The following is a 27,598-nucleotide window of genomic DNA, read 5'->3' as shown; positions in this document are numbered from 1 at the left end:
GGGATGCATGGGTACCCATCACTGGGGGATGCATGGGTACCCATCACTGGGGGATGCATGGGTACCCATCACTGGGGGATGCATGGGTACCCATCACTGGGGGATGCATGGGTACCCATCACTGGGGGATGCATGGGTACCCATCACTGGGGGATGCATGGGTACCCATCACTGGGAAAGTCTGAGGGCTTTCTGACCCCAGGCTGCCTCCAGGGCTCCAAGAGCATCATCAGAACACTATCTCAATGCCACTCTATCTCTCAGCCATCCTTGTCTGTCTCTGTTGGCTTTCTTCTCTGGTAGGCTGTCTCCTCATGGCAGGTAAGACGGCCTCTGGTGGCCCTAAGGTCATGTCCCCGTGGCTTACGTACAAAGAAAGACACATAAACCCTGCTGCCCAGATCCAAACGCTAATCTCCTAGAAAGACTCTGACTGGTTGTACTGGGTCCCAAGGCCCCCTCAGTCCAGACAGAGTGCCAGGAAATGATGAGACGGTTGGCTCACCCCAGGTCACTGGCTCACCTCTGAGGAAGGAAAGTGAGGACTGTGTTGACAGCACAAGCGTGACCCCAAGGGATGAGGTGAGGCGGTTCCCCAAAGAAAGGAACACCTGCAGATGGAACCACATTTTCCATGCACTCCAGAGCCTGGTTGAAAGGGCCTCCGTCACCATCGCCCGCTCATCGTAAGCAGGGATGCAATGGGGCCACCTCGCAGGCTTTGCAAGAGTTGGTTGAGCATCTCTCCTCAGCTGTACATGCAGCGCCGTGACACGGGCAGCCCGAAGCCGGCCATGGTGGGTACGGCACTGCAGACGTTGGCTCAAGCTCTAAAGCAGGGCTTTTGTTTCCTGAAGAGTCTGTTGTTAGACATGTAACAGCCCCCCGCTGTGAGTTATTATGTGCCCCATCTAAATAAAAATGTGTGTGTGTGTGTGTGTGTGCACCAAAATGGTGAGCCCCTGTGTTCTCTTCAAAGATCCATGCTCTCAGGAGACACTTACTCCTTCCAGACTGGTTTATTGGCTTCTGTGTTCCCAGGCCCCAGCTGCACACGTGTTTAAAGGACGGCCCTTCCGCACCCTGCACAGTGGGACAGTCTCCTGTCCTGTCTTTTTTGCAGATTCTTTCTCTCCGCCGCCCCTTCCATGGGCCAGGGGCGGTGATGAGCGGGATTCCGTGCTGAGAGCAGAGCCCATGACATGGCTCCACCGTGACAGGCCCGTCGCCTTCCTCTGCCTGTCCCGAGATTTGTCATTTACCTCTCAGACCTGTGGAAAATAAGTTATTTTCTCTTGGCAATTGCCACCACTTGTCTCCCTCGCTCTTTTTGGCCTCGTATGGAACAGGTGCGCAGCTCGGTAGCTGTGGGCTGGAGCAGCGGCGTCCCGAGGCAGCCCCGGCCCCAGGGCCCGCGGATCCCAAGAGACAAGGTTAGGTGCACCCGTGGGTGAGCTGCGGGGCCTTGGGAGACAGCACACAGCACATGGCTGACGCAGGCCGAGAACACAGCATGGCAGAGAGAGGGTCACTGAGGGCCTTTCCCTCCGAGCCACGCGCCATAGGCAAAATGTGACGCAACAGGTGCGCTTCGTATTCCTGGGCTCTTTTTATTTCTGTAGCAGATTTCACCATGTGGCATATGGCTGTTTCATGCTCTCCGTCTTTGTGACCGTTCTGAGGGCGGACTGGATGCTGGAGGCCCCAGGAATGCAGGGAAACCATCCGCGAGCAGGATGCATGCAGATGTGGAGCTGTCCCCGGGACTTGCCATGAATCACGCGACTGTCACTGTGTCGCTGAGCTCCTGTGTGTGCTGGATAGCTGGGCGAGGGAGCCAGAAAGGCTTAGGATGGAGTTGATACTCAGGAATTCCATGAGCATTAATTAAGCACCAACTGGAAGCCAGGCACTGTGATGGGGGTGGTATTTAAAGGTGACTGAATCAATAGGTAATATTTGAATGCAAGTCCTGAACACATGGTTTCCTAACCCAGCTGGGGTGGGGTCTTCCATTCTTTCCATGTGACTCTTATTAAACAGCTACTTGCTGGGAGGCTGATCTCCACCCTCCCTGCTCTCTTGAAAACTCTCTTGCCCCCTCTCTCTTTCTCCGCAGACGACTTTGCCCCAGTTCTATTTCAAAATAGACCCCATTGGAGGAGGTAGCAGAGCCATGCTCAGGAGTAGACTCGGGACTCGGATACTATCCAGAACCTTAAAAAGATTCCTACTCATTGATCCAGTAAACTCACTTCCAGGAAGGCAAACTAAGAAACTAGACACAGATCAACAAAGATATATAAAAACACAGTTCTCAGGAGGTCCCTGACCTGAATAGTTAGTTCCAAGTCTAGGTACTGGTTAATCAAAGATGTTCATTGCAAAACTTTCTGGGGCCTTTTATCTTCCTCCATCTGGCTGGTAACCACACCATAGTCCTGCCCCTGAGGAACTTGCACAGTTTATTCTTTGCCTTTATTCCATCTCTGCTCTGTCTCCACTGAAGTGTCACATCCCAACCCCCTTGTCCTTGTGACCTCTTCAGATATTGGCTAGATACCTACAAATCTGAGGGAGAATGTCTTATGTTTCTGAGCAGAAGCTGACCTAAGACGACAGCTAATTGCCCTCAATTCCAAGACTATACACAACCTCTTCACAATCTGTATTTTTTCTTTGCAAGGTTATGGGCCATGTCATTCTATATCCATTCAGAATTTCATTAGAAAGCAAATAAAATGCATCGGAGGCAGTCTGGGGTTTTCCGTGCTGGGCCTGTGTTACCCATGGCCGGTCAGCACCACTGGTTTATTTGTACTTCTTTCCCACCTGAAAGCTTGAGTGACTGATTTGTGAAATAAATTGAACAGCTTCCTCCATCTGAAAGCTTTCTATGGGCTCACTACCTATTTTTGAAGAAATTTTAATAATGCTTCTGGGTTTTAAAGTCAGCAGGAAACCCACAATCAGGACTGTGGCATTTTCCCCAATATCAAGCATAGGGCTCACATGTAATAAGAAACTCAATACTATTTGCCGAATGAGTAAATTTTCATCGTAAGTGGTAATTGCTGGTCTATAAAAGTTCTCTCCCTTATGTTTCTGCTGTTGCGTAAAAATGATTTTTGTATTTGTAACCAACTAGACTCATTTCAAATGGAAATAGTAATCTATAATTGCTCCAGTACAAAAAGCACCAAGCTCAAGGCAGAAATAACAAAGCCAGTTAACCATGTTTCATACCCGCACAATTTACCTAAATAGAGATTGCCCAAAGAAGTTTTGTCAGCAGTCTGAAAACTTCCTCATAAGATTTTAAAAATATATTTTATGGTCAAGATGTTGTAGTACCCTCCCAGGACTAATTCATATCTAGCCAAGAAAAAAATTGCATTTTCCCATTTACATTCCAAAGTCTGAACTTCTATTTTATAAATGAATTTTCCCTCCAATTCAGAAACCACTGGCTGCATTACAAATTTTAATGCTACTATTATAGGACCATAATTTTAAAAACTCAGGGTTCTCCAAGGGCCCCAGCAGCGTGCCATCCCTCCACTTTATTAAAATGAATGAACAGATGTACAATTTATTTCTGCCGAGCTATCATCTAAATTCATAAGCTATTTCTCATGTGTCTGAAATCCACGTTGGTTTCCCATTTTCTTTGCCTTAGAAAAAAAAAAATTGCACTCCCTCATTTATCACTCTGGGGACATAAACGAGAAGTCTCCTCTCCACTTCATTCACTTTGGACTAATATCCTCGACACAATTTAAATCCCACCTCTTCAAGGCCATTCAGTGAGAGCAAAGCGGTGGAACAGCCCAGCATCCAATTGGAAGTCTCCTCGGCCTTCCATGTGGAAGACCAGCCGGCTCAGTTACGTGAGCTGGCCAGCTGCGGGGGAAGGGGCTGGCAACAGCCTAGAATCTGTCAAGGTAGACAAGACCGTCTGGGGCCATCAGACTTAAATTCAGGGTCAGTAACCAAGATGTATCTTAGCTTCCATGGTTTAGAGAACCCTCAGATCACCCTTCCTTCCCAGGTGCTCTCTGTTGCTTGACTGGCAGTGGAAGGCAATGAACAGATTCAGCTCGTGCTAATGGGCATTCAGCCAAGCTCTGAAGACTCACATGTTCATCCCAGATCTGCTTGAGATCCTGGCACTGCCGTTTCTTTCTGGCTCTGTGAGCTTAGACATATTACTTAACCTTTCTGAGATCCAGTTTATTTATTAGTAAAATGGAGATAAATGTACTCACCTTATAGTAAGAATTAAATAGAGCATTTTATTGTCAAGGCCAATAATATATGGTGAGCAGAGTGACTGGTATGTGGCTCAATAAAGGGGCCGTTGTGATGGTGATAGCATCCCAGAGACCCATCCCTGCCCAGGGGCCATGTGGGCTGAAATTATAGAGCACCCCCCACACACCCCTTCGCTCAGTCTTGCGTTTGCTGGCACGGTTCAAGGGAAACGTAAGGAAGGCATTTTGTAGCCAGCAAATGCTATCAGGGAGGGTAAGTTGGAAAGGATACAGGATGAAGCTCTCAGGTTATCTGACAGAACTCTGCTCCCTGGAGAATTCTATTTATGAGATTCTGCAGTAACTGGGCAGTAAAAGTTGCCCGAGTTTCGAGGTTGGCATGGAAATCTGCCCTGCATCTATAAATGCATCTCAGGTTTAGGACTTAATAAGATTCTGAGCATTGTTGGGTTTTTGTTTTGTTTTGCTTTCCGTGGCCCTGTTGCTTGGAGGAAAACATCATGTTAACTTCATCTGCTTGAGCCCTGTGACGGTTCTGTAATTTCAAACTCGGCTTATCTTTCTCCCAGGTAACGTTCCGGTGGGGGAAGGTAGGTTCCACTGGTGTCTGGGAGACTGGCATAAAAATGATAGAGTTCTTTCATTTAGCGGACACGTAGCTTCACGTGGACGGTGTCAACAGGGCAGGTTCCCCAAAGAGCAGTAACACTTTGGGAGGGAAGGAAAGAGGAAAGTCACATCGAGATGGGCCGTGAGATGGCTCCTCAGGAGCCATTGGAGTTCCGTTAGTCAGCGTTCGCACAATAAAACATCGTGGAGGGGAGCCCGCCGTGTGACCCATAACAGCTCCTGGCAGAGCTCGGTCTCTGCATTTGTCAAGAGCCCCCTGTTTAAAGGAGCCGTGTGGCCACCAATGACTTTGTGGGCTGTCGTGTGATATGGGGCCCCAGGCAATCCCTTCATCTCTGCTTGACCAAGCCATGCATCAAGGTCATAGTTCCCAGACACCTCCCTTCCCCCCACCCCAAAAAAAGATTTAAAAGTATCATCCATCAGCCAGGCAAAGTAATAAGAGAAGCTGTCAATAAGACAAGGCTGCTTTGGGGCTTTGAAATTCCAGCAAGGGAACCAGTGCTGCTGACAAGAATGTGACAGTCTGAGAGTACAGGATTTTAAAACACAGCGAACCCAATTACTTCCACCCTTGGCATCTCCTGAGATAGAATCCAAGGAGGAGATGAGGCGGGGAGGGATTTGACACGCCCAGCTCCAGTTGTCTCTGTGTTCACACTGTCAGGTCGACCAGAAGGACCAATTTTATCCCTTCAGGGTCCCAGTTTTGTCCCTGAATCTTCTTCTCAGGGTGGGTGGGGTGACATGTGGGGGTGACTTGGGTGTCAGGGGACTCTCGGCTCCAGTGCCATCTCCATCACCCACCGGCTCTTGGCTGTAACACATGCTCCCTAATTCCTGTGGCCTCGTGCCCTTGCCTGTGAAATGGGGGTGTTGATGACAATGGCCAGCGGTTCTTTGCAGGATGGTGTGCAGAGTATGGGGTAGGTTCTACTCGTCCTTCCTGTTCACAGACAAGGAAGCTGGGGCTTAGGTAGGTTAGGGGAGGTGCTCCCTTACAGCTGGTCCTTCATGCAGCTGACATTCCATCGGAAACTACAAATTGTCCTCAAGGTCAGCCACAGATGGTGACATTTTGTCACCTTTGAACCCACATTACTGACACTGATTTGGGATATTGCTTTTGGCTAAATAAAGGCTACACCTGGAGTTAATTTTGTTGGCCAAGAATCCTTGAATTGTCCCATTGTGTATATTGGTTCCGGGTGTCAAAAAATACCCTCTCTCCTTACTCAATGTGGAAAAACGTGTCTGAAAAGTATTGCTTTGAACATGGTGATGTGTAATCTTCCGAGAGGCTGAGTGAGCCAGATTAGGAAAGGTTGTTTTAATATTACATGGGGTGGCTTCTTTTTTTTTTTTTTTTTTAAGATTTTATTTATTTATTTGACAGAGAGAGAGACAGCGAGAGAGGGGGAGTGGGAGAGGGAGAAGCAGGCTTCCCACCGAGCAGGGAGCCCGATGCGGGGCTCGATCCCAGGACCCTGGAATCATGACCTGAGCCGAAGGCAGACGCTTAACGACTGAGCCACCCAGGCGCCCCTGGGGTGGCTTCTTATAAGGGGTTCATTTCTCCATTGAAAGATTTTAGTTTCTCTGTTGTTATGATCTTATTTACTCAGAAGGAAATTGTGTCTTGTTGAGCTACTTGCTCATAGGGGATAACCACTAGCTTTTTATTATTATTATTTTTTAAAGATTTTATTTATTTATTTGACAGAGAGAGACATAGTGAGAGAGGGAACACAAGCAGGGGGAGTGGGAGAGGGAGAAGCAGGCTTCCTGCTGAGCAGGGAGCCCGATGTGGGGCTCGATCCCAGGATCCTGGGATCATGACCTGAGCCAAAGGCAGACGCTTAACGACTGAGCCACCCAGGCGCCCCACCACTAGCGTTTTAAAGCGCTTTCTCTCTCTCAACTAAAAACCACTGCCACTCAAAATGGGGCGCATTTGAATTAGGGTGCTGGGCTGTGCAATGTGTGGGAGCTCAACTACAAAGTGGATTCTGCCATGAACAAGTTGGTCCTCCTTCACGTTGACAGTAGAATCGACCACATAACCCCAAAATGCATATCTTTGGGCTTACATGGAAAAGCAATTTATTTTTTTAACTTTTCATTTTTAGATGATTATAGACACATAAGATGTTGCAAAAACAGTGCATAGAGACCCTTGACCCCTTCACTCAGCTTCCCCAGTGGTAACGTCTCCTGTAACTATAGAATAGTACTGAGACCAAGAAGGTGGACCCAGATAATGCTGCCAACCAGAGCTGATCCAGTTTCCACGAGTTGGGGAGGGGGGGTAAGGGGGGTTCTCTGCACTTGATCGCACACTGAGGTTTGGGTAACCACCACCACCACCAGGATACAGGACTCTTCCATTATCACAAGCAGCAAGAGTACCTCTTGGTACTCCTTAGTAGTTGTACTTATGTTCCCCCCACACCTGGCCGTGTCCCCTGGTTACCACCAGTCTGTTCCCACTTCCATAGTTTTGCCATTCCAAGGATGGTCCATAAGTGGAATCAGACACTATGTAACTCTCTGAGAGTGACGTTTGTCATGAAGCAGAGTGCCCTTGAAAGCCATCCAAGGAGTTGTACTTATCAATGTGTGTCCCTTTTTATTGCCTGAGTAGTATTTTATGGTGTGGCTATGCCAGAGTTTGTCTAACCATTCACCCACCAAGGGACATTGGGCTGGTTGCTAATTTGAAGCTATTGCAAATAAAGTTGCTGTGAACATTCGTGTACAGGTTATTTTTCTGAGATGAATGCCCAAGACCTGAATGCTGGGTCACCTGTTAGGTGCATGTTAGTTTTGGGTTTTGTTTTTTTTTTTAAGACTTATTTCATTTATTTTAGAGAGAGAAAGAACACAAGTGTGGGGGAGGGATAGAGGGAGAGAAGCAGACTCCCTCCTGAGCACAGAGCCTAATGCGGGGCTCGATCTAATGAACTTGAGATCATGACCTGAGCTGAAATCACAAGCCAGACGCTCAGCCGACTGAGCCACCCAGGCGCCCCAGGTGCATGTTAGTTTTATAAGAAACTGCCATACGGTCTTCCACAAGGACTGTGCTCTTTTCCATCCCCACCAACAATGTCTGAGAAGTGCAGTTTGCCCACATCCTCACGAGCATTTGGTCTCACCATTAGCTTTAATTTTAGCCTTTCTGATAGGTGTGTGGCAATATTTCATTGTGAGTATAATTTGCATTTTCCCAATGACTCCTGACATTAAACATCTTTTCATGTGCTTATTTGCTATCTTTATTCTCTTTGGTGAAATATCTGATCGTGTCTTTTGCCCATTTTCTAATTGGATTTTTTTTTTTTTTTCACTGTTGAGTTTACATACAAGTCCTTCATCAGGGACGTGGCTTGCAAATGTTTCCTCCATCTTTGGCTTATCTTTGTATCCTCCTAAAAGACTCCTTCACTCGGCAAATACTTTTTTAATTTTGATAAAGTCCAATCTATCATTCTTTTTTTGTGTGTACAGATTATGCTTTTGCTTTCGACTCTAAGAACTCTTTGTCTAGCTCTCGGTCCCCAAAATTTTCTCTTCCGTGTTTTCTTCTCAGAGTTTTATATTTTTATGTGTTACATGGGAGCCCATGATCCATTTTGAGCTCATTTGTGTGTGAGGTGTGAGGCTTAGCCTGAGGTCGTGTATTTAGCTGTGGACACGCAGCTGCTCCGGCTCCTTTTGAGGAGAGGCTATCCTTCCTTTGAATTGCGACTGTCCCTTTGTCACAAGTCCTTTGGGCATATTTGTATGGGTCTGTTTCTGGGTTCTCTGTTCTGTTCCGTGGATGGCTAGGATTCTCCCCCGGCCAGTACCACACTGTCTTGATTCTTGCAGGTGAGGCTTAGCGTCCTGGACAGTGGTTCCTCCCACTTCATTCTGCTTTTTCTAGAATGTTTCAGAAAACAACTTACTTTTTTTTTTTAAGATTTTATTTCTTTATTTGACAGACAGAGACACAGCGAGAGAGCGAACACAAGCAGGGGACAGAGGGAGAGGGAGAAGCAGGCTTCCCGCCGAGCAGGAAGCCCGATGCGGGGCTCGATCCCATGACCCTGGGATCATGACCTGAGCCGAAGGCAGACGCTTAACGGCTGAGCCACCCAGGCGCCCCAGAAAACGACTTACTTTTAAATGCACTTTGAACTCCATAGCAGTTTAACCCCTCCAAAATGATGTTTTTTTCTGACTAAAACATAATTCGTTTCCATTATAAAAAAAAAAAAAAAAGTGTTTGACTATCACACACGCTTATAATACACAAAGTGGGCACATCTCCACTCACCCGAGCGAATGCCTCAGATACGGGGTATCTCAGCTTCTTGGTTCACTTACACGAACGGCGACTTGGAGCGTGTCGGCAGCATCCCAGAGTTCCCGCAGCCTTTGTAGGCGATTCAAGCTGATCCCCGCATGACCTTATCCTTTGTCCACAGCGTAGCCACTCACTCACCCCCCTCCTAAAGTCTCCCTAACCCCTCTGCTAACTGGGAGCCCCACAGAAAGATGTCACTCTACCCCTAGGGACTGGTTGCTGAACCTCCATATGGTCTGTCATTTTCACACTTTTCAGCTGAAGAGGGGACTTTAACCAGGGCCACTGGGAGCAGAACCTGCCCCATGGGCCCCACACCCCCCTCACAGCAGTTTGGTGAGTTCCAGTTGTGTCCTTGGCTTCTACCATCCAGGAACTAAAGATTCTATAATCTCTTTCCCTCAGCGCTGCCTTCAAATGTGCCCCTGGAATGGCCCATGTTCTCCCAATTTCATTAACTTAGCACATTTTATTTTTACTTAGTGAACCCAAGGTTGTTGGCATCCTCCAACACAATAGATTTCCCTCCTGATCAATAATGCCCAACAATTAACTACCTCATTCATTTTGATAGCACTGTATCATATTCTGTTCCATAGGCAGCCCACAGTTGGACCAATCCCCTGTTGATGGACATTTTGGTGGTCCTGGTTTTCCCTTTTATAAACATCACAGAGATAAAAATGCTTGAATGCATATCTTTGTGCACACGTATGAAGGTTTTTGTAGGATAAACCCTCACAAGTGAAATGCTTGATCCAAAAGGTATGAGCTTTTTTTTTTTCTGCTTTTTTTTTTTTTTTTTTTTTTTTTGCTTTTTGGTATGAACATTTTAAATTGCAGTTTATAGCCCTTTTTCGAATATAGCCAAAGTACCTTCAAATTACCTTCCCCTTTTCATCCCGTGAGCCTCACTGGTTTCTGCACTTGCGTGGACTTCGCCCTGACGATGGAGGAAGGCCCGGTCCACCGTGAATGGGCTCCAGCAGACACACAGAGGACGAGGATCATGGTCTGGGAGGCTCCTGGCACTCGGGCACAGAGCAGAGGTAGAATCGTGGACCTGTGGAAGGGCTTGCATATGCAATGGGGCCCCAAGGGCCACACTGGGCGGATAGGGATGCATACACTCCATGTGCTATGGGCTTGGACCTGAACCTGCAGCAGAGCTTCTAAGAGGAGCCAAGGAAGGTCGAGATGTGGAAGGAGCCAGCAGGAGCAGATAAAGAATGCCTCATAGCTTGTTGCTCATCTGGGATCCAGGGGCTAAATACCATGTGGAAGGAGCTGGATATTCTGGGCTGTTCTCTGTTTGGACCCCCCACCTGCAAGATGCCTACCCTTGCACCTAACCCCATCCCTGACTTCTTTCCATGCCCCACCTGCCCCCAGGCCTCTCCCCAGCCCTCCAGCCACTCCTGAGCTACACTGCATCGAAGCATCCCAACTCAGGTGTGGCTTTCTGAGCAAAGTTCTGCGAGGGAAGTCCCTGTGGGTGATGGACCGTCACCCCTGCTTGCCTCATTGCATTCACTGGAGCACCGATGCTGACCACCGGAAGACGCAGCTGCGGAGAACTTGCTCGCCCCTTCAGGTGGCCTGTTGGTGGCGAGGCAGTGGGGGAAGGTGCCTGGGAAGGGGTGGCAGAAACAGAAGGACACAGCATCATTTCCTATACATTCCGCACAGCCTTGGTGTGCTTCCACAGTGAGGATAATAAAGGAGTCAAAAGGACCCTCCCCCCATCCTATGCAAGGAAAAGGGAGGGGGAAATTGAGTTGAAAATCTGCCAGCCGTTCCTTCGGAAGCTGCTGGTCTATCCCTTCCGGTCCTTATACCGCAGCTGCACCACCCGGGGTCGTGCCCATTGCTGTCCCACTGGCCCCCGCGAGGAGGGGCCGCCGAGCGGGTGGGGACAGTGAGGCTGAGGGTCCGACGCGCTCGCCCCGGTCCCCTGGGGATGCGGGACCGCGAGGGGAAGCCGCCCAGAAGGAGTAGCGCACAAACTCCAGGCTCAGCCGACCCCGGGTGCGAACCCTGTCTCTCCACTTCCCACCAGGCGAGTGGTCTTCAGAGCTCGTAGTAGATCCCGCCTCACGGGGTGAGCAATCAGCCCAGGACCTCCAGGCAGCGGACGTACAAAGGCTAGCTTTTCTTGTGAGCGCCCCATTAAGCATCATTTTGCTGCTGTTCATCAGCAGAGCCTGGATTTCTTCAGAAAGCAGGCATATTTGCCCCTGTTTCACTTTGCGCCGTTCAGCCAAATCCCCCTCCTACAGCCTGTTCCCCAAATCTGGAGCCATGCAACCCCCCCTGCCGTGGTGGCCTCTTTTCTAGCTGCGTGTTATGTCAGAGGAAGGCAGAGCCCGCTTGGCCCGGCACCTGCTCATGAGCTCTAGAACTCGCTGGCCTCGAGCCTTTCCTTTACTTCTGTTCCCGGGAGGGCCTGGAGGTCTGCCCCTCGCCGGGTGACTTCGGGCCTCCTGTCTTCCTTGGGGAGGAAATTATGTGAGCCTTCCTCCCACGCCCCGAATGTAGAAAGCAGAAGGTTGCACACAGGTTACGGAAGGAGGCTCACCTCTGTGCTTCGCTAGGGAAGGCTTCTCTCTTCACTTGTGCTGCCATGGCAACCACACTGGACCGTTGACCCTTCCTGCAGCAGCGTGTGCGTGCGTGTTGTGTGTGTCGCATCAAGTCACTTCTGAGCTTCCTTGAAGTCTCCCGGTCAAGGGACTGTGTTGCATCCAGAAGTTACCATGCTTGACAGAGGAAAGGAGGTCATGGGTTCTTCCATGTTCAGGGATCTCTGGAATGTGGGCCCCCAGAATGGCCCATCTTGTCACCCTCGACCACCGTCCTATCTGTGACGTGAAGAAAAGTGCCGTCCAGAGTGGTGGGCTCCAGCCAAATAGGAAGAGATTCAGTTTGGGGGGTGGGGGTGTGCGCGGCCAGTCAGCCCCACAGCTGGCCCAGAAAGGGAGCTGCCACCACTTCTGTCGCGGTCCCTGTTCCCTGGCCAAGGGCGGGCCACCCTCCGAGACGCATCACAGACGCAAACTTCACATCAGGTGGCCAGAGGCTCCAGACCACAAATTTTGGTTGGCTCCCTGATTCACGACCTGTCCTTAAATATTGCCTCAAGGAGTAGTTTGGATTCAGGACTGTGTAAAGGCAACAAATAAACGGGTAAAGGGGACCCTGGAAGCCCACACCTGGGGACCTTGGAAGGAAGACACAGAGGACTCATCCCCCAGACATTTAGCTTGTACCCGTCTGGCCGGATGTTCTTGGACTCACGCGTGGATTTTCCCTACAAGGGGCGAACCGCCCTCCCGGGGCCATGAGAGCCCTGCAGACTCAGGGAGACTTCTAAGGGTCGCTTTTTGGGGGGGTCCAAATTTGCCTAACGCGCTGATTTTAGAAACTGTTGTGAAAAGATTCGACGTTATGGTAGTTACTAAGGGTGATGCCAGGGCCCAGGAAGTGCCGGTGTCTTTCTTGGGGGTGACAGTGGTCACCGTCACCCTCCACCCTGGGCTTAGCCATGTATCCTGGTTCTCCATCTGATCCTGGTTCTCAATCTGCATTGTTGTTGCTGGAAGTGATCAGACTGTAGGCTTGAACCGCGGGGTTTCTATTGATATGGAAATTTCCGTTCTCCGTGTCTACTGACACAGGCCCCTGGGAATGCTGAAAAGGCGAGAACACAGCTCTGGATTTGCCCAAATTTTCTTATTTAAAAAAAGCGACATCGAGACCTTACACCACCCCCCTCATCTTCTGCTCTCCCTCCCCCTCTGCCCACTTCTGCCTTCACTTTCTGTCTTTACCTCTCCCCGCTCTTCCTCTCTCCCTCTCCTGCTTGCTCTGCCTCTAGTGCTTTTTCTTCTGTAAGGCTGTGTCTTCTGGGCCTCCCCAGCCTCCCTCCTCGTCTCCCTCCCCTCCCCCTCCCGTCCTCCCTTTCTCCTCCTCCTTCTCTCCCCCTTCCTTGCTCCCCCTCCCCCCTCTCCCCCTTCCTCTCTCCTCCTCCCTCTCTCTCCCTCTTCCTCTCCTCCTCCTTCCTCTCTCCCCCTCCCTCTCCCCTCTCTCCCTCCCTTTCCCCCTCCCCTCTTCCCCTCCCTCTGTGCCCCTTCCTCTCTCCTCCTTCCTCTCTCCTCCTCCCTCTCTCCTCCTCTCCCCTCTCTCCCTCCCTCTCCCCCTCCCCACTCCTTTTCCTCTCTCCCCCTCCCCCACTCCCTCTCTCTCTCCCTCTCTATTTCTGTGTCTCTCCCTCCCTCTCCCCCTCCCTCTCTCCCCCTCTCTCCTTCCTCCTCTCTTTCCCCTCATCCCATCCCTCTCTCTCTATTTCTGTGTGTGCTCTATATCTCTAGCTCCCCTCTCTCCCCCTTAGCTTCTCTCTCTCCCCCGAACTCTCTCCATGCCACCTGGCAATTCCCACTGTCCCACCCTGTCACTTGGCAGGGAAAAGTCAAGCTGAAAATGTCACCTTTACTTAAAATTCCTGAACTCTCTGAGAGTTCCTGTTTCCCATATTCAAATCCCAGCCCCCTTCCCCTCCTCACACCACCCCCCCACCCCCACCCCACCCCCACCCCCCCCACCCCAGCCCTCAGGTGCAGCAGCCCAGGTAGCTGGAGCAACACTGGGAGGGGCCTGTCTTGCCTGCTGGGGGGCAGGGGGCAGGGATGAGGGTCCCATGAAAACCTTCCTTGGCCCCTATTCAACAGACCCAATAAGAAATCTTGAACAGGATATTTTCTCCATTAATTACATCTCAACATTGACCAATTACATTGTTCCTTGATTGCAAATAAATGTCCGCGGCTTATTTCCGGGGTCCACAGCCCTCCCAGCAACTGTGGACGTAGTCAGTAGTCTGCACCTGCTCAGTGGGAGGGCAGGGGGGAAAATGCAGGCCCCTCTTGGTGGGGAGGTGAGAGGGACAGAGTTGAGGCTGTTCTTCCTTTGTTGCACTGCTTGGTTTTCTTAACTGAAGGGTCTCAAGTGTGTTTACAGACCTGAGAGGAGAGAGGAGGGTAAGGGACCAGGGACAGGCCTGAGGAGGAGATGGGGATGCCCCCACCCAACCCCGGGGTGCAGCTCACACTGGGCAGGAAGGAGCCAGGCCCTCTGGCCAGAGCACAGAAGCACCAGGAGACGGTGTTGAGGCCAGGCTGCTGAGTTTACGGCCAAGGTATCCCTGGTCTTTCTGGCCTCGGGGTCACCAGCAAGGACGGCAGAGAGGGAGGGCAGCTGTAGGCAGAAGAGCTTGGGAGCAACTTCTCAGACTGACTCAGCACCCTGTCACCTGGGATCTGGTTCCGAAGGTCTACGGGGCTGCCCCGACTCTGGGTTTTTAACTGGCTCCCAGGTGAGGCCCAGGCCCCTGGCCCAAGGCCCACGCTTCCAGTCGAGAGGGTTTCAAGAACGGGGAGAAGCACTGGGCTGCAGGCAATAATCCCTCATTGCCCCATAGGCTTGAGTCTGAGTACAGCTCCAACTGGCCCAAATGGAAAATGCAACTCATTTTTCTGAGGCCCATTGAGAACGCCCCTGGGGGGACAGGACCGCCCCCTGTCAGGCCCGCCCGTCCTTCCTTGCAGCCTGGCTACAGCCCCCAGGTCTGTGTGTGGAGGCCTGAGTCCACTGGCCACACACAGGCCTGGAGCATGCTGATTGAAAGGGAAAGGCGGACAAGTGTCAGGAAGAATGGAAAGCAAGAAAAACTACCTTTCTTCTTTCATAAAAGGGATTATCAGTTGCTAATTCAAAAATTGTATAGCAATGAAAACTACATCAATAATTTTCATAATAATTATAGTCTTCGGTTTTACCCTTGAATGTGTTCCTGGCAATGTCTGGTTCAGTTACTCCAGAAAATGTTATCATGCTATTTCAGTGTTTTCCTCTGAGACTTCTGCCTGGGACCAGCATGATGACAAATCTTGTCCGGGGGAACTGGTGAGCTGTCATTTAGAGGCAGATACTTACGGGGAGCCCCTGGCCTGGTTGAGCTAGACTAGTGACTCTCAGCCAGGGGGGAATTCACACACACACGCACACACACACGCACACGTACATGCACACGCCCCACCGGGACATCTGGCAATGTCTGGCTTCTGATGATTGCAGCATGCGTGTTCCTGGCATCTAGTGGAGAGAGGCCAGGGAGGCTGCTGCGCATCTTACCAGGCACGGGGCAGCCCCACCCAACAAATCATCATCCAACCCAAAGTGTCAATAGTGCTGAGGTTGAGAAACCGTAATTTAGATTGAAAATATGATCAGGGGACACCTGGGTGGTTCAGTCGGTTAAGCGTCTGCCTTAAGCTCAGGTCATGATCCCAGGGTCCTAGGATCGCGCTCCACATGGGGCTCCCTGCTCAGCAGGGGGCCTGATTCTCCCTCTGCCTGCCCCTTCCCCTGCTTGTGCGCACTCTCTCTCTCTCTCTCTCTCTCTCACTCTCGCTCTCGCTCGCTCTCTGTCAAATTAATTAAATCTTTAAAAAAAACTGTAATCAGGGAATAAGAAGTATCGGTCAGGACACTTCTGATTCTAAGTGGCACCAACTCTAAGTAGTTTATGTGACAAGGGAGCTTTATATTGAAACATTATTTAGCAAGACTAGGCTACTGTAACCAAAAAACTCCCGAAAGAGCCAAGTTAATTTCTTTGGTCGTGTTCCTTATGGTGATGTGCGTGGTAACGAGCTTTATTTCTTTGTTCATTTTGTCTGTGTTCATGGTAACAATGGCCCTATGTTGCTAAGTGTCAGGAGTGCCTCTAAACCTTTACAGATATTCTCTCTTAATCATCATAATAATCCCATCAGAGTACGTACTCTTATTTTCATTTTGCAGATGAGAAAATCAAGGCACAGAGAGGTTGTTTCTTGACCAAAGTCACACAGCCAACAGATGATAGAGCTCCCTGTGGCGTTAAACATAAGAAACTTTCCTCGTTTGTCTTTGTCAATGCGAGGGAATGTCATCGGGCACCCTTGTCCCCACACAGACTTCTGTTGTCCCTCCATCCTGGTATCAGAGCAGGGAAAGGACAGAGAATGATTTTTCTTATCCTCCGTCTCTCATGGGGTCTGGTTCCCAAGGGAATGATCCCCATCCGTCTCTTCTCCCTGTGGGACTCCGGTGTTCTCAGAAACTCCATAAGCCACCTCTGGGAAGAAGTATGTGGATGTGCCGATGGGAATTACAGTCGGGCCCGTGGGGTCTATTTGAAGCACGAATCAGCGGTGCAGACACAGACGATGGGTATAGAGCAGTTTCTTCTGACTAAGACGTTTGGGATTTAAATATAAATTAGAAGCTGTAAGTCAATTCCATGTATGAATTTGTACAAATCCCTTGTAATGAAAGCAGAAGGTTTCTCTTGTCCTTATTTGTACTGGGGTGTTAGCATCAGGAGCCTAACCAAGTGTGTCGATTTTCCCAGAGCTCAGGAGATTAAAAACATACCTTCTCCGGTTAGAACCAGCTGCAGGTGGCTTGAAGGGAGGAAGGCTTGTCCTCCATGAGTTCCAGGGGGCTGTGTCATGTCTGTGTTACCCTGAGGAGTACCCCGTGCAAAGTGAAAAAGAGGGGGCTGCTCCAAGTGGGTTGGCCAAAGGATTGAAAGAGATAAGAGTCTCATAGATACTTCTCCTTCCCAAACCTCATGCCAATTAAAGGGGGAGGCCTTATTCTCAAGGATAGCTTCTCCTCCCACGGGACCAGGAGGCAATGGGCTCTGGACGCCAGCCAGCAGGACACAGCCCCATGTGTCTGAAAGGGGGAGCGTAAGTGCTAGACGCATGTTGACAAACGACTTCAATCCACACCCCCGCCAACATGGAGTCACTGCACATCCCAGCTCGTCCACTCCTAGCTGTCTACCCACGAGAAGGAAAACCCAAGTCCACACCACACCTCGTACATGAGCATTCATAGCAGCGTTAGTCATAATGGCCAAAAAGTGGAAATAACCCACATGTTGATCAGCAGATAAAGGGGTATATAAGCTGTGGTCTGTCCACACAGTGGAATAGTATTCATCCACAAAAAGGAACGAGGTACTGATGTCTGCTACAACATGGCCCAGCCTTGAAAGCACTCTGCTCAGTGCAAGAAGCCAGACACAAAAGGCCACCTGTTGCGTGATTCCATCTGTATGAAATGTAACAGTAAATCCACGGAGACAGAAAGCAGATTCGTGGTTGTTAGGGGCAGACAGAGGGGAATGCGGTAACTGTTAATGGGCACCGGATTCGTGTTCGAGACAATGAAAACCGTGACCTCCGGGCGCTAGCCCTGTATTTTCATTGGCAAATAAATGTATTCCACTGCTCTTCTTAGCACCTCCTATGACCCCATGAGCGTAGAAGTAAGAGTTCTCAAGGTTCTCCACAGTGGCATCCTTTGGCTCTCACAACAGGGTCTTCATCTGTTAGGACCCAACGTGAGCTGGAGGGGATCACGAAGCTCCCTTAATGCCTGATCGTAACACCAGGAGGGGACCTTAAAGTCATCTCAAGCTGTTGTGCTCAGCCATGGCTGCTCAGCGGAATCATATGGGGGACTTTGGGGAGTACCAATGCCTGGACTCCGCCCAAGAAAAACCTGTGAATGTGAAGTTTTTAAGGGTTTGCAAACGATTCTAACATGTAATGAATGTTAAGAACCTATTGCTCTAATCCAATGCCCTACATCTCAGGTAGTCAAACAGAGACTCAGAGACATTAGAGGATTTACCCATGAATCAGAGGTAGACCCAAAATTGCCCCACTCAACTGAAGTTCCCACTCCTACAAACATGCAGAATTGCATTAACCCAATTCTAAAGTCTTTGGAGCAGACCATGCGATTGCTTTCCTAAAAAAGTCATTCTTTATCCCGATTCAAATGTTGGTGGCTGGATGCATATCTCAAAATTAAACTATTTCCAATTATCTCGTCAGATGTACAAATGTGTTTTTCTTTCTCTTTCATTTTTTAAAGAGAGAAACTCTGGTGAGGGAGAGATGCTACTGTCAGACGGAATAATGTGTCCACACCTGGCATTCAGAAAAGAAAGAATATGGGCCTATTTGCTCCTTGTTTTTAATTTTTCTCTCTTTATCTGATGTAATATTTATTGCACCATATTCCCTAAGGCAGTGATTTGCAAACTTGTTTTTACAGCAAAACATTTTTTTTTCTGGCAAAATCTTGAGCGTGAAATCTAATATACCAAACAGACAAAACATGATCCAAGCTGTTTAAGGCTTACTGTTTGGGGGGAAAATACCTGATACTCCTGTACCATCCCTTGAACGTCCTTGGTTCCCAGGAACACAGTTTGACAACCACTACTCGACCTCATTAGTTTCCGGTCGGGCTTCAGTGGCTATGTGTCTTCATGATTTTGTTTCATGGAGGAAAAGCCACATTTTGTTATCAAAGCTGCTTCTTCCTGAAAACTCATTTCTTTAGTCACACGCGTAGATGTGTGTATTTGGCAGAGTGGACAAGCCTCCTCAGGCAAGATCATGGAGAGGAAGAAAATGCGCATCAGCAGGTGCACTGCCGGGCCCCCAGGGAGGAGGCCTGGCTGGGCATTGTCCTCGAAAGTCATTGACTCAGCCCCTCCGATGTGTCTGCAACACGTGGAAACTCCTCGTGGGGAATGAGCCGACACAGAGACATGTGCACTGGGCAGGAAAAGGGAATGACTCCCACCAGAAAGCTCAGTGAATATCGTCTCCCTCTCTTGCCCATTGGCCCATCCCCCTGCCCCTGGACAGCCAGAAAGCGGGGGATGCTCAGCCTCTCCTCTTGGTGAAAGGGGACCCACAGATGGCAGCCCTCCAGGCACAGAGCTCTCCTTTCAGCCCAGGGCTTCTCTGGGTGGGTGGGTCACACCAACCAGGAGGATGTTTGTGAACCTCAGATTGAGAACCACATTGCCTGGGATGCCAGTGAATCTTGGAGAGTGCCCTTCGCTCAGGAGCAGGTTGCTTTGTTGTTGAGCTGTTGTTCCTTATTATTGTTGAACCATTTGCATTTCTTCACCTGCCTGAAACATTTAACTAAGAAAACTCTGGCAACACATGGAGAAGTTTAATAGGCCCCTTTATGACTGTCCTTTCCCAGAGCTGGTAGGTACTCTCTCTTTCCATAATAGAGAGAACATGCAAATGCTTTTATCAAAGTATTTGGCATAAAAGAAAAACAGTAATTATCAGAAGAAATTAATGTTAGTTGGACAAGATAGGACTTTGATTATGTTTTCTTAAAAAGAGTCTTTATCTTTTAGAGACACACAATGACATATTTACAGATACAATGATACGTCTGGGATTTGTTCCAGATAATACAGGAATGGGGAAACGTGGGTGTGTAGCTGAAGCACAGGGGGGCACGAGTTGAAAATCTCTGAAGCCTGATGATGGGCACATAGGGCTCTTTATTCTGGCTGCTTTTATAATGTTTGAAATTCTCCATAGCAAGGTGCAAAAAGATACTTGAGGACACATGTGTGGAACCCAAATCTTCATCAAAAAAGGCTACATTTACTTGCTAAGAATGGCAGACATCCGCCAGAATTGGTTTCCCCAGGGCTCCATTAGGAGCAGAAACCCACTTAATGTGGCAGGTGAAGATGGGGCCGTTGACAGGCCCAGAAACATCCAGCAGACAAGAGGTGCAGAGAACCTCGTGGGCATGGGGGCAGGGCTAGAAAACCAGTGGGAGACCAAGGATGCTTCCTCATCTGTCTTTTGTCTTTTGAGTGCCCTGGGATCTCTCTGTTTTACCATCAGTGTGCCTACTCTTTTGCCTCTCTATGCATCTAGTCATTGGTGTCTGAGGGACAAAAAAAAGGTCACCCCATGCTCAACTACTCAGAAACTTAGGATTTGAGGACTCTTTACTCTCTGATTATAGCCCCTATTTCTCTGAGTTCACATTCTTAGAGAAACATCTGATTGTTCATGAAGCAGACAATGGATTGGTCATCTGTGAGTTAGGTACCACTTCTGGGTCCAGTCAGCTCTGGCCAAGAAAGCTGGGATCCCATGACACAAATGGCCTCCTAGAACACTCTTCTCAGTAGGGGCTGGGATCTTCTTTAAGGATCCTCAGAAAAGGAAGACTGACCTCCACCATGTAGAATTCTATTGTTTCTGCCATTTAAACTACAATTAGTTCACTTGCCTTTTTCTCAGTGAGAAGAGAGAAGACCTGGCCACTATTCTCAGACACATGTACGCTGGCACATTCCACAGATAAAAATGAGCCCAAAATGGGGCACCTGGGTGGCTCAGTCAGTTAAGCGTCCAACTCTTGGCTTCGGCTCAGGTCATGATCTCATGGCTCCTGGGATCAAGCCCCGCGGTGTGCCCCACGCTAAGCATGAAGTCTGCTTAAAATTCTTTCCCTCTCCCTCTCCCTCTGTGCTCCCCACCCTCCACTCATGCATGCATATGCTCACATGTGCTCTCTCTCTCAAAAAAAAAAAAAAAATCCTAAAATTTAATGTCTACTTATAGTGTTCTCATCTTATGAAAGATCTGGCATTTTGGAAAATCAGAGACAAGAACCTCATTCTCCAGAAGCCACAGTTGGGAGGGGCATGCCCCAAGCTGTCTCTGCTTGTTGGGAGCCTGAGCTCTAGCTTCTGATTTACTTCTCACTGTGTGAATTGTCTTCCATGAGTGTTAAAAACCAAAGCTCTGGCACCACTCCTCGTCTTCAAAGAGAAAGGGGTATTTAGAGATGACAGAATTTTAACTAGGTGGAGAAAAGAGTCAAATATACCAATGTCTGTGGCCATTATGGTCTGGTGGGTTCCTGAATGTCCTCCTCCCATCTTGGTTCTGTAGTCATTTGGGGGCCTGTCTGTGCATGTCCTATTGGGGTATGGCTAGGGAAGGACTCAATAGGTCCAGTTCTTGAGGGCTGGCTGAAGCTTTTTCAGCCAAGCACCTTCAGAGTCTCTTGTGGGTCTCTGTTGTTAATCATTTCTTAGACATAAAGGCTTCTTTAAAATACTGAATGAACTTTATTTAGAACTCTGTGTACTTGTTAAATTTTTGTTTAAATATTATATATGTTCTATTATGTGAACTTCACATACATAATTACATTTTATATTTTTGTATTATTTTATATATTAAAAATATTTTACACATTATATTACATATATATACATATATATATGTGTGTGTGTGTATATATATATATATAGTGCCCATAAACATTAACTGTAAGCTGAAATAAAATGTCCCCCTATGTTTTCTTCTAAAACCTCTATAGTTTTACCTTACACATGTTGTGTATGGTGTGAGGTAGGGATCAAGATTCATTGTTCTCTCCACATGGATATACAAATGATCCAGCACCATTTATTGAAATGGCCATTAGCTGGAAACTAAATCATGCCCAAATGTAAAAGCACCCGTAATTGGCCACAGGTACAGCCTTGGATGTATGAGAGTGGAGAAATGGTAGGAAACAAAATATTTGGATATGTCATAGGTCAACAAAACATATAAAGAAAGGAGGTGAGTGGGAGGAAATGTGGCAATCAGCTGCAAGCCCCTGAGGGGAGAGAATAGTGTCCCTTTCATTTACTGCTATATTTCCTGCCTCTGGTGGACCCCTCGGCATGCAGTAGACACTTAAAGGATATTTACTAGAAGGAATTCTTTCATTTTTCTATATCCTGGGGTGAATCCTAATCATAGATAGAAGGAAACCAGATATCTAATACAGCTATCCCTTCTAAATGTGGGTGCTGTAGGTTAACATCATTTGCCTTGGCAATAAAGTCCTGTTGTTAGAGCAAATCAGGGATAAGCAAGTTATGTGAGTGTCAGATACACATAACTGAAAAGAGAAGAGCATTTCCACAGGAATTTCAGGGATATGAGGTATCTATATAAATTATACATTAAAAGGCAGTCCATGATAAGAACAGAAAGAGTCACAGGGGTTTGAGCCATATCCTCCAATTTACTAGTAAGAATTTCATATGGTACAAAACAAAATCCATCATCATCATCCTCACTAACAAATACTGATTCCTTTCCCTATGCCAAGCAATGTGTCAGGATCCTTTTTTTTTTTTTTTTAAGATTTTATTTATTTATTTGACAGAGAGAGACATAGTGAGAGAGGGAACACAAGCAGGGGGAGTGGGAGAGGGAGAAGCAGGCTCTCTGCTGAGCAGGGAGCCCGATGCGGGGCTCAATCGCAGGACCCTGGGATCATGACCTGAGCCGAAGGCAGACGCTTAACGACTGAGCCAGCCAGGTGCCCGTGTCAGGATCTTTAAATGTATTAGCTTATTCCTAGCAATCACAGTTTCTACCTGTTAGGCTATCAGCAAGAGATCTGATTTTTCCAATGAGCTCTATCCTTTATGTAAACATAGACTCATAAAATTGTTTGCAAGTTAAATTACTGATGATGTCTCCCCCACGCTTTTAACCTCACAAATAGAAATTCAAGTTTATAAAATTTTCTGGGACCTTATCTTTTAATTTCCCAAAGCCAGGGCCCAAATGACTACATCCCAACTTTTCAAGTTCACCATCCATGAAACATCATGGATGACAGTTCATGAACCTGGACTCTAGTCATCAGGCATGCAAGCTTATAGATGTCCAGTCCCTTAAAGTCACACACTGTCACTTCTTCCCTAGCTGTGGCTTTCTACCCTGATGATCATTATTTCCAATTTCAGGTTAACCTTAACGTAAAATCAACCATTTGCTCAATGAGGAAGAGCATTTATTCTTGGTGTAAAATAAAATGGAAGTCCCTCTTCCCCCTGGTGATGGATGACCTTTCTGGAAGGTCCAGGCATTCTCTTCCTAAATGTCCATCACAAAACTCACCCCTCATTGTCAAAGAAAGCAGAATGAAATACTCAGTTCTGAATACAAGGGGAGAGAGCTAATGAGCCTCAGTATGTCCCAAGCCGGTCACCCACACTGATTATGTAAAAATATATTTTGCATCTGGTATTAGATTTGCCACACAGTTTAACAGAAAAGTGATTTTATCTATTTTTTCCAACTAAAGGAAGTAATGTTACAATCAATAATTCTTTCTGCTCTTGTATGCTAAATTAATGTCTGTCTATTGTTTTTAAATCACAAAGTGAGCATTGCTATAGAAATATAAAATGGTACTATTTCATTTTAATCTATTTAATTTTCCATCTTGAATTACATAATGGGGTTAAAACATTGAAAAGAATTAATAGAATGGGTATTTAATTAAGCAATAATGAGTTTCTAAATGGATGCTCAAGGAAACTGGCTTTGTAGTTTATGCAAGAATCAGATAATGGTCTTAACAAAGACTATAATAATTGTGTTGTATGTTTTCTATATTTAAAGATTTTTTTTTCTGAATTCTCTCAAGAGTAGATTTAAACATAACCCAGTTCCTTGACTAGACTCCACTTTACTTTCAAGGTAAATTCCAAATGCCTTTCTGTGGCTCCCAAAACCCTGCATGATCTGACTCTATCCTCCTCTGGAGTCCAATGGCAGACAGTTCTCCCCGGCCCTTGCCTGCACTCCAGCCACACCCACCTTCCCTCCGTACTGCAAATGTACCATGCTCCCTCCACCCTTGGCCTTTGCTCCTGCTGTTCCAGATGCCATGAATGCTCTCTCTCCTTTTCCCTTCTTAACCCCTCATCTGCTTTCCATTTTCAGGGAATTCTTCCCTAAGGGCCCTCCCCAGACTGGTTCAGGCACCCACTCCCTCTCACCACACCCCATTCAAGCTACAGGCTCAGTGTTACTTTTTTCCTAACATTCAGCACAGTTTTATAATCATACATATGCCATGTCTATTTTGTTTTCTAGCATATCCCTAGAATTTAATACTATATCATGCCTGGCACAGAGAAGCCACCCACCAAATTGTTGACTGACTGTCTGGAAGATGGATGGATGGATGGAAGGAAGGAAGATAAATGGATGGATGGATGGATAAATGGATAGAGTATGATGGATAGATGAATAGATAAATGGATGGATGGATGGATAGATGATGGATGGAGGATGGATGGAGAGATGGATGGATGGATGGATAAATTGAGGGATGGAGAATGGATGGATGGACAGATAGATAAATGGATAGCGTATGATGGATAGATGAATAGATAAATGGATGGATGGATGGATGGATGGATAGATGATGGATGGAGGATGGATGGAGGGAGGGATGGATGGATGGATGGATGGATGGATAGATGATGGATGGAGGATGGATGGAGGGATGGATGGATGGATGGATGGATGGATGGATAAATTGAGGGATGGAGAATGGATGGATGGACGGATAGATGGTGGATGGATAGATGGATGGAGGATGGATGGAGAATGATGGGTGGGTGGATGGATGATGGATGGGTGGATGATAGATGGGTGGATGGATGGTAGGAAAATGTAGCTGTGGACACATTACTACAAATAAGGATATATCAGGACCACAATACACACTGTGAGAATTCCTAAAACAATACCACATTATTCCATTTGGAATCATTTGCTCACACACTAAAAGGGTGTTCTATGTCAGCCCCTATGGTAGGTGCTACAGACATTAAAAAAGAAAAGTGTCCTGGGAAAACTGCACAGGTTTTTTTCCCACTTAGACCTGGCCTAAATATTAATTTTACAAATCCACCCATCCATCCATCTGTCCATCAGATCTTCATGTGTCCAGCACTGTGCTATGTACTGGGGATCAGGGCCGAGTCATCCATCAGGTGTCATAGGCACAGTGCCTAGGGTCCTAAAATCAGAAGAAAAAGAACTTTCAGGGTCAAAGAAAATTTCAATTTTTTTCCTCACATCAGAAAAAAATGAAATTTTTAAAACCCATGAAAACCTATTATGGTAGGAAGGGCCAATGAAGGTAACATTACCTAAGATCCACGAAAGTCATAAGGCAGCTATGCTAGAGATGTCCTGGAGAACAAGAGAGATCAGTCCATCCTTACCCTTCTGGAACATCAAGCAAGCGTCAGGATCAGGCATCAATCAGCCAGCCAGTCCCTCTTACGGCCCCTATAGAGCTGCACTCCTCACATTTCCTCTCCCCCCCCACTCCTGCCCTGGTCTTTGAGGCCAGGTCCCACCCCCTGTATTTAAGACCACTGACTCATTCAACAAATATTTTCTGGGTCCCCTCTCTGCACCTAGCATCATGTGAGGGGCTGGGGAGAAAGCTGTGAACAACACAGCCTTCACTGAGCCTCCAGCCTCCTCAAAATCATGATGTGTTCTGTGTCTTCATCTGCAATGTGACCCTCGTCCACTTTGACAAAGCAACTCCTCACCTCTGTACTGGTTGTAACAGCACCTTTACCACACGGATGGATCCCAGCATCCTCCAGTCTCAGCACTCCCTGTGCCCATGTAATCGCCCACCTGGTGTCCTAAGTTACAGGTGTCAGAAGACACACGAGGACAGGTTATGCGCTGAGGTCTGGTGTGATCAGTGGGGCCAGAGAACCAGTCCTCTGGCCCTGGACCACAGCAGGGGTGAAGGACGGGCCGCAGTGATGGTGGTCTTGAGTAATAGAACTTGTTAAAAGCAGAGATTACAGGAATCCAGGAGACATGGACTTGATCTTTGGTTCACTGAACGACTCTGGACTTTCTTCCTTCTCTGTGCCTCTTTCTTCATCTGAATCTGAAGGGATCAGATAGCACCGAGGACACGCGGCTGACAGCAAGGGCTGATCCCAGCACTCCTTCCTGCTGAGCCAGATGCACCGCAGGCCCTCAGCACGGAGCCCAGGCAGCCGCTCAGTACCAGGGCGGGCTCAACATTGACACCTCCTTACCATTCTTGACCTTGACCTTGGACTCTATCATGCTTCTCTCAACAGAACCGCATACTAGAATTATCTGGGCAGGTTAAGAAAATACTGAATCTCAGGCCTTACCCCAAACCCACTGAATTAGAATAGGGCCCATGTTATTTAAAAAAACAAACAAAAAAACTGAAGAGATTCTAATGTGCAGACAGGGCTGAGAACCGCCTATCTAGATTGAAGCTTAGGAATTCCATGAATTTTGTGAGAAGGAGGGAAAGCTAGAAGAGAGGACTACTTAGGAATCAGGTCAACTTCATTGTCGCCTGGAGCCGTTATCCCTGTGACAGCATCCCCCCCTCCCTCCTCCCCAGCTACTTTCAATCCTGCCATCAGGTTCCAAGAATTTCCCAGCGCCCCTTTCACAGAAACGAACAACCCACCCAGGTTTGCTGAGGTGTGGTAGACAAATTAGTAACTGTCCCCGCCCCATCCCCCCAAGGCATCAAGATTAAGGCTTATGATTAATGATTTGCAAGTCAATTAATCAGCCACTGCTTTTGAAACCCCATTTCTCAAATTACTTCTCTTTGAACACAAGGGCTTTCTGACATCGCCTCACTGTCTCTAGATTCACTTTCCTACTAATTGAAATTCCAAGATATTTCTTCTTCTTGTCAGCTTACTGGTATTACTTGTTTGTAGAATATTTGCAAACAGATTACTATTCACCTGCAGTATGTCGGAGGTAAGCACCAAAACAATACTTTATGCTTCCAGCTCAAACGAATGCGCTAATGATGGCTCATGCAATTCTCTATCTATGGGAAAACTGATTTTTCATTTATTGATTGATTCTCACCACACCTACTTGCAGCAAGTATTTGAGATGTAAGACAATAAAAACACAGGCACAGCAAGGCTCCAAACAACTGATTTATATGTTTCCGTAGGAAATGGGTTTTGAAAGTCCTGCTAGTTGTGGGGAAGGGGTGGGGCAGGTGAAATGGGCTCTCTTCTCCAGAGGAGATGGTGCAATTGGCAGAGGCCTTGGAGTCAAACACCGGGCTTCCAGCCCCAGTCCCTCCACATGCCAGGGAGGGGCCCCGCGCCCCGGTGACCTTGTTGTTGAGGGTCGGTGAGGCTGCAGGAGCAGACCCACAAAATTGTATAAAGGCTCAAATTCCGTAGGAGTCTGTTTCTCCTTCAACAACAGCTCAGGACGGGTGGGGGGACTCGGGACCCACGTTCTTCCCTCTGTGGCCGCACCCTGCGCTGGGGTCCTGGGGTCCTCTGTGTGTAGATAGATGGAAGGAGAGGCACCGAGAAGAAGGGACGGCTGCTCCCAGCTGGCAAGCATCACTTCTGGCCACATTCGGGGGGAGAGAAGGCAGTCTCCTGGCCCCACCTCGGTGCGGGGAAGGCCGAGAGGAGGAGCGGACCGTCTGCCCGCTGGGCTCTCCTGCATTATTCACCGTAAAATGAGTTGATGTGGGTAACGAATGGACCCACTGCCAGGCC

At 47.9% G+C, this 27,598-nt stretch overlaps 1 protein-coding gene across 1 annotated transcript in view; it reads left to right on the top strand.

Moving 5' to 3' along the window:
* The window catches only part of CDH13 (cadherin 13), a 993,622-nt gene that overhangs the window by 867,058 nt on the left and 98,966 nt on the right, over nucleotides 1-27,598 (top strand). The window lies entirely within an intron of this gene.

Source organism: Phoca vitulina, unplaced genomic scaffold (genome assembly GCF_004348235.1).
Source record: "Phoca vitulina isolate PV1807 unplaced genomic scaffold, GSC_HSeal_1.0 scaffold56, whole genome shotgun sequence".
NCBI classification, from domain to species: Eukaryota; Metazoa; Chordata; class Mammalia; order Carnivora; family Phocidae; genus Phoca; species Phoca vitulina.
Note: the sequence above shows the minus strand (reverse complement) of the source record. Positions and strands in the feature narration are given on the sequence as shown.